At 42.9% G+C, this 7,743-nt stretch overlaps 1 non-coding gene across 1 annotated transcript; it reads right to left on the reverse strand.

The window, feature by feature from the left end:
• Positions 1 to 272: 272 nt before the first annotated feature.
• TRNAK-CUU (transfer RNA lysine (anticodon CUU)) lies at positions 273 to 345 on the reverse strand. The gene has a single exon. It is a non-coding gene; the product is annotated as a tRNA-Lys (tRNA).
• Positions 346 to 7,743: the final 7,398 nt, after the last annotated feature.

Below are 7,743 nucleotides of genomic sequence, written 5' to 3' on the forward strand. Positions count from 1 at the left end.
GTGCAGAGCTGGACAATCGCGGTTTGTTCTGTCTTTTGTCCCTGGTTTCCCTTTGGCGTGGTGGATGCAATAAACCTTTGCTTGAATACATCATACAAAGATCCTTCCTGTCTTTCCTCTGCTGACTTTCCTCTGCTGAGCTATCTGTGGCGTGTGTGTGTGCATGGACTTGAAATGGCTGCTCTTGAGGCCTTACTCTGAGTGGCTTCTGAAGGAGATGCTTCGAAGCAGTTTGCAGCATTTCTACTATCCTGCCATACTGCTACCAATGGCACCCAATGTGAGGCTCGAACCCACGACCCTGAGATTAAGAGTCTCATGCTCTAATGACTGAGCTAGCTGGGCCACGCTGCTACAGATGGGCATAAAATATTGCAAATTAAATGATAATTTTTTTCTACAGATGTTGCCAACATATTTTATGAAAAATCCTTTACTTGGGATTTTTCCTTTCCTGGGAGCTGAGAAGCCTCAGAACAAACTAAACAATTCTTATCTGCTGCTGTGGAATGCCACGGGAAAATCTGTGATTGGCCCCGTCGGACTGTTTCCAATTAAGAGCCTATCACAATTCACCTGTTCGGCCCGTCTCAGGCTGAGAAGACTTCAGTTTACACATTCCTATGCTATTCTTAGCTTAGCCTTGTAGTGAAACTTTTCTCTTTATTCTTTTAGTATAGTTTCTATATCTTATATATCATATAATAATAAATCAAAGCCTTCTGATACATGGAGTCAACGTTGTCGTCTCTTCCCTCATCATGGGACCTCAGAAAACCCTGTAACAAATGGTGACCTCCGAGTGAAAAAAGGAGCACCACCACGAAAGGTGAACACCGAGGACAGAACTGACAGATGGTGCCTCGAGTGAAGAAATCACCACAATTGGACCCTGAGTGAAGAAGAATTCTTCATTTGGTAAGCCCAGAGGAGCATTGCTACATTTGGGTGAACCCCGAGTGTTTAGCATTGATGGTCACCTACACCAGGGACCACAGAAGTGGCTTCTAGCCAGGAGCTGAAGAACTGAAGATCCTGAGCTTGGGCAGAGTTCACAGCCAAGGCTGGCCACAGAGAGAACCTTTAAAAAGTCTCCGAGACAAGAGGTCCGGGAGTCTTTGCAGCACAATGCAGCCTGCTGAAGCCCAGAGGACACTGTCGCAAGGTACTGTTTACACTGCCCTTCCTAGAAATGCTGCCCTTCGTGCAAGGTGGGCTGGGATGTGGCAGAGGGTGCCTACGGAGGCCGAGGTTCCATTCTCTTTCGGAGGTGAAGGAGTTATTAACCTCTGGCGAAAATGGGGTCATCGATGTGGAGTCCCTATGGTGAAGAGACATTTCTATGAGTTTTTCAGATGGACAAAATATTATGGCTTTTTCCCTGATCTGTTGTTTTCCCTTGATTCCTACATATGGGACTGCATGGCCTTGGTGTTTGAGGATGCTTTGCACCATGAGGGATTTGGAACTCCTTACTGTTTTTCAGCATTTAAAACTCTCTTCTCAGTTTTGAAATTGATAGAATATTCATTCGAGGACATTGCGTCTTCAAGAGGCCGGTTTTCGCTGGAGCTGGGAAGAGTGGAATTTGTGCAAAACCGCAGCCTGCAGTTTCCCATCCCCCCCGACTGGGCGCGGGGGGGCGAAACTTTGCCCGCGGCAGAAGAAAAGTTTTTTTTCTGCGACCTTGGAGCACTCGCCGACGGAACTGCCTCCCCCCCGTCAGGGGGGAGGTGGGTTGGCTCTGTCACCTGAACCGGGGCCAAGGGCCCCGCCCCTGCCCGCCCCAGAGGAGGGGCCAGGACCTGCAGTCCCTCCCGCGGGCCCGCCTCTGGCGGGGGTGGATCCATCGCTTCCAACAGAGCTTGTCCGCGGTTCCGGGACGAAAGCACCGCCCTCCGAGGCTTCGCCCGCGTTGCTAGGTGACACACTCAACAGCAGCAACGATCGACGGCAGCCCGTCCCAGAGTCGGGACCTGCAGCCTCTCCCGCGGGGGTCGGTCCCTCGCCTGCCGCGCCGGTGGAGGGGGCTGGGCTTGAGAGTCTCCCAGCGGAACCGTCATCGGACCCGACCACGGCGGCCGCCGCGGCGCCCGCGATCAGCTTGGACCCTCCCCCGGGATTTTCGGGCTGTCCCGAGGCTGCCCCTGCGAGGGGAGCTGGGACGGGGGAAGGGGACTCAGGCTCGCCCCTCCGTGGGGGGGGTGTGGCTAGGCAGCTGATCGCAGGCTCCGGCCGCCTGCTTACTTTCAAACTCGGTGTTTTTCGCGGGCTGACCCGAGTCTGGTTCGGGGTTTCCCGCTGGGGGTTGGAATGCCTGACTCCCCCTGCGCGCCCTTGCGGCCTGGGGGAGGGGGTTCTTGAGCCGTCTGCCTCCGGTCCCCAGCCCGCAGGGGGTGGGGGTGGTACCGAGGGGCAGAAAGTGGGAACATCTTTTGCATTTGCGATGCAGAGGCAGGAGACACAGTGCAAAGTGAGCATCGCTCATCTGCTGTGGGGACGAAGCACCCCCACATCTGGGGTGTTGTTCCCTTGGAAAGCTTTTCTTCCCCAGCTGCTGGTCTGCACCGGTTCAGCGGGGCTGAAGCGTTCCGCCACTCCGGCTGCCCGGATCGCGGCAGCGGAGCGCCGGATTGAGAGAACACAGAGCCCGCTCCGCGGGCCGGGTTTGGGCCGCTTGGCTCGGTTCCCTGGGCCTGGGCCTCCCGGCCAGCGCCTGTTGGGTTTGGGGTCCCTGTTCCCTCCACGGGGTGCAGGGCCCCCCGCAAATGGTGGCTGGTAGACCAGCCTGTTTGGGGCCTCAGTGGGCCATTGTCTGCTTCTGCTCTTTAAAAAAAAAAAAAAAAAAAAAAAAAAAATTAAATTAAATAAAAAAGGTTGAACGAGCTAGCAGCTCAGAAATTTTTGCAAGCCTGTTTCAGGACCAAAAGGGACTTTTCAGCACTGTCAAAGAAGAACATCTTCAGTTTGGACTTTTTCCTGAAACTCAGCTGTTTGGACTTGAAGCAATGAACTTTCCTTGGACTGTTTTTGCATTTTCTTCTATTTTAAGATTGTTTTGGTGATGTGATGGGAATTTGGTGTTTTGCAGGTGAAGGGTTTCCCTGATGGTTCCACACCAGCATTTGCTTGATCTTTTGATTGCATTTTCTTTTTAATTTACAAAATTAAAAGGGTGAGATGTTGCCAACATATTTTATGAAAAATCCTTTACTTAGGATTTTTCCTTTCCTGGGAGCTGAGAAGCCTCAGAACAAACTAAACAATTCTTATCTGCTGCTGTGGAATGCTATGGGAAAATCTGTGATTGGCCCCGTCGGACTGTTTCCAATTAAGAGCCTATCACAATTCACCTGTTCGGCCCGTCTCAGGCTGAGAAGACTTCAGTTTACACATTCCTATGCTATTCTTAGCTTAGCCTTGTAGTGAAACCTTTCTCTTTATTCTTTTAGTATAGTTTCTATATCTTATATATCATATAATAATAAATCAAAGCCTTCTGATACATGGAGTCAACGTTGTCGTCTCTTCCCTCATCATGGGACCTCAGAAAACCCCTGTAACATACAGACTCTAAAATATAGATAAAGGTCACATGAAATACACATTCTGGTGTTGTAGTCAGCTTGAAGTGGTGACAGCAGTTCAAAAATGGACCGCTTTCCAAATTTCTGTCTTAATAATATTTCTAACCAAGACACTGAGATTATCTATGTAAAAAAGCCATCCTTATATTCTCACCACTGGAATTATGTTAATTGTTCCTACTGTGTGAAACAGTGTTGCTTTAGTGCTAAAACTTCTGAAAATAGATTTTATTGTTGAAATGCAGCATAACTGCAGCCAGAAGCCTTTAAACAGTGGCAAAAGTATAATATGATACCTATACCCCATCCCCCTAAATGTTATAACCACATTTCAACATAGTGCAAGACAGATCATGCTTGGAAGCTCTAGTCCCTTGCACTAGGGACAGGACAGGTTTCATCTGCCCACAGTTGTTACTGTTGAAGTCTATTACTCCTTCTCTGGAAAAAGTAATTTTCAGAGAAGGGACAGTAAGCATCATATTTATAAATTTCACTACAGGATCTAAGCACAACTTCTTAGACACAGAAGACACCTAATTTATAGGTGAATTTCAGTTTAGAAAAACCTATCCCACTGAAGTAACAGGCTAACCTAAAAAAATGAGCTGAAAACACTACTTTATGGAAAGAGCAACATTTTTTCAATTTCTTTTTTTTTAAATTTCATTTAAAAAAAAATCCAGTAAGTCTACCCATAAGAATCACATGGTTTTCATAAAGATGAACAACACACTTAAAATACTCTAGATATGAGGTTGTTAAAGCATGACTGATGCTCAGAAGGTAACAAAGGAAAAAAATAAAGACTTAATCAGGTTTTTTAAATAGTATTTTTCAGGCAACAGCTGTTTGTGATAGCCTCCTATTCTTATGAAATTATTGTATTTTATAAATATGTATTTTTATTTACAGCCTGTGTGAGAAATTATGTTCACTTTTAAAATTTTAAAGGTTTATTAAACCTCAACAAAAATATAGCAAAAGATTGAATAAGGAGAAAGAGCAGTGCTGGGAGCAAAGGACTCAACTGCCATGTGCTTGTGTACAAAACGGATGCTCTGCATTTTATACCTCTAGCCCCACCCAAAGTCTTGTCAGTCGACTCCTTCTTCACCATCCAGTGGTGGACATCACTTTTTTACATCTTGATTGGAGGTAAGGTGTTGCCATAGTAACAAGCGAACCCTCCCCAAATGCCTCAACTACGAAGGCCATCCCCTGACAACAATACGAGGGGGAGGGGAAAGAGGACTATGGGAGGACATATTACAGTAACAGAACTATACATCTACAAAACTTTTCTTAACAATATACATAATATTCACCCCTTAATTGTGAGAGCAAACCATCGCATTACTCATCCATAACAACCTGTGTACTCTTCAATCAGAAACCTATCTTTCATGCAGCTGAAAACAATTAGCAAAATCCCTATGTTGTTCACCAGATATCTTTACATGAAGAGATTAAATTATTCTTTGTTACTCTTATGTTATGGATAAGTAAAGCCTTATAAAAGGAAGGCCTTGTAAAATCATGGCTCAGGCCTGCTGCTTCAACTAAGCAGAAAAGGACTATGGGAAAGTGACTCAGCTGAATTAGAGGTAGAAAAACAAGTTATATAACAATCGTGTGTTCACATTGTGGTGTATGGTGGTTGGTTGGATTATGTTTGTTATGATTTAAAACTATGTAACTGATAAAGGGCTAACTGCTTAAGAAGGTCTGGTTTTTGCAATAAAGTGGTAGAAAGATTATTTTTAAAGTGGTTAACTGACTGAAAATACCAAATTTGTCTCTTTATGTTGTCAGTGGGAAAAAGAAAGAAAAGTTGGGGGGGAGAAGTGGTGTTTAGAAGGTTTATTCTGATTTCTTATTATTTTTTCTTTTGATTCTGTTAATGAAGTTTTCTTAATACACTTTAAATTTTGAGCCTCCTAATCCTTATCTCATAGGAGAAAATGAGTAAATCTACTGGATGCACTGGTGCTTGGCCAGCACTAGACCCATTACATTAACTGATGCATTGGCCAGGAAACTCGGACTGGTGAACCAAAACCACTACACTTGATTGGTGTTTCTGCCCGGTTACGCCAAAACTGCCATATTATCAAAGCTTGAAGTCACACGTTTTTGTCTTAGTTATAAGAAACTAGTTGGTTTTAACATAAATGGTTCATGTCATTTACAGTTATTTTTTAAAAAGTCTCAAGCAGAAGTTTCAATTAGTATGAAAGATAAAAAGCATATCTGATTACTCAGCACATTACCCAAGACTACTCAGACATCATTTCAACATAAATTCTTAAGCCATCCTCCTGAACATGCTACTTTTCTGCAGTGTTTGGCTTTGTATGGATATAACCAGCTTATAAACAGCCATTTTCACTATAACTATTTTATTTCTTCCCACTTAAAAAAAGAAAACCAAGATGTCACCGACATGTTTTATGAAAAATCCTTTCCTTAGGATTTTTCCCCTCCTGAGAAGCTGAGAGGCCTCAGAAACAAACTGTAAACAATTCTTATCTGCTGCTGTGGAATGCAACAGGGGGAATCTGTGATTGGCCTCATCAGGCTGTTTCCAATTACAGGCCAATCACAGTTCACCTGTCCGGCCGGTCTCAGTCTGAGAGAAAACCTTGTTATTCATTCCTTTTCTATTCTTAGCTTAGCCTTCTAGTGAAATCCTTTCCTCTATTCTTTTAGTATAGTTTTAATATATTATCTATCTTATAATAATAAATCAAGCCTTCTGAAACATGGAGTCAACTTTCTCATCTCTTCCTTCGTCCTGTGACCCTTGTGGACAGCACCACACCAAAACAAAAACCAAACAAAAACCCTCTTAATCCGATACCCGATATTGAGCATCTCTTCTACGTCATTAGGGGAAAAATTCTGAGATTGACAGGCAATTGGTAAAGTATGCATGAAGGTCATCTGATTGGGCAAATATCTGATGTAATTCTTTCTGGAAAGTCATAATTGACATAGCTTCCTTATGTACTGTTATCATGAGGGGTATGTTTCTGTCGCTCCTGTTTTCAATAAATGAAAGTAAATATATTGTAAACATGCACCATTTTAGTAGTCCTGAAAATTTTTAAGCCTGTAAAAGCAGTAATACCTTAGGAAGCATAGCCAAAGGTATGCAAGTGTAGCTAATCTAACCAGGCCAGAATACTATACATTAAAAAAAAAAAAGGTGAACTGAAACACAAGTACAGACATTCAGTGTATGCCTTAAATTTGGAGTGCATATACTGAGTACCTCTAACTCCCTTACTTTTAAATCCTATTGTCCTAGTTACAAGGATAGGAGATGAAGTCCAAACTGTGTATTCTACACTCCCTCTACATCATCTTTAGTGGACTGTCGCAGTCAGAAACCCACAGTCAGAAACGCAGGGGGGTCTACTTGCTCTTCCCAGCTCCCAGAAGTGTCACTCTGGTCAAGTCCCTGAACTTCCACCCAGGAAGCTGTGCTCTTTCATGTGAAAACCACCATTCACTTGTGTTAAAATTGTAGAAGTTTAATAGTAATAAAAATAGTAATAAAAATTAGGACAATAAGAATTTGGGCAATCAAAGTTAGGACAATAAAAGACAATAAAAAGGCAAAGAACTACAGATGTCCGTATGCTTTTGCACTCTGCCACAAAAGCATGCTTTGCTAACAAAGGTTTAACCCTTAAAAGCAATAGCCTGTTGCATATTCATATATCTCATACATGATTCAAACATTCCTTTTTAAACTATTAGTATTTCTGCTTAACTTCAACTCCCCCCTTCATCTTGTAAATCAATCATTGAGGTTCCTCAAAGGCTGGGAGAAGTCTGGGTTTTCCCTATAAGGAGGTAATAATTCTTCTCTTGGGATTTTGGTGTCTTATTGCTGTTATCTCTATGTGAAGAATTTCTTGATTATCTTATCCATTCCTTGAGCTAGTTACAAAAAGTATCTTACATCACATAGTTTCTATTTTAATATTAGGCTATAGCCTAAAAACTATATTTACCACACTACTTTAAAAAATATGAATACAGCACTACTTAAAAGATATTAATACAGCATAACTTTCCAACATAACACATATAGTATTCATTTTAATATTTGCAAAGAGCCAATCATATAATATGCATTTTTCAC

This window comes from Serinus canaria, chromosome W, assembly GCF_022539315.1.
Source record: "Serinus canaria isolate serCan28SL12 chromosome W, serCan2020, whole genome shotgun sequence".
Classification (NCBI taxonomy): domain Eukaryota; kingdom Metazoa; phylum Chordata; class Aves; order Passeriformes; family Fringillidae; genus Serinus; species Serinus canaria.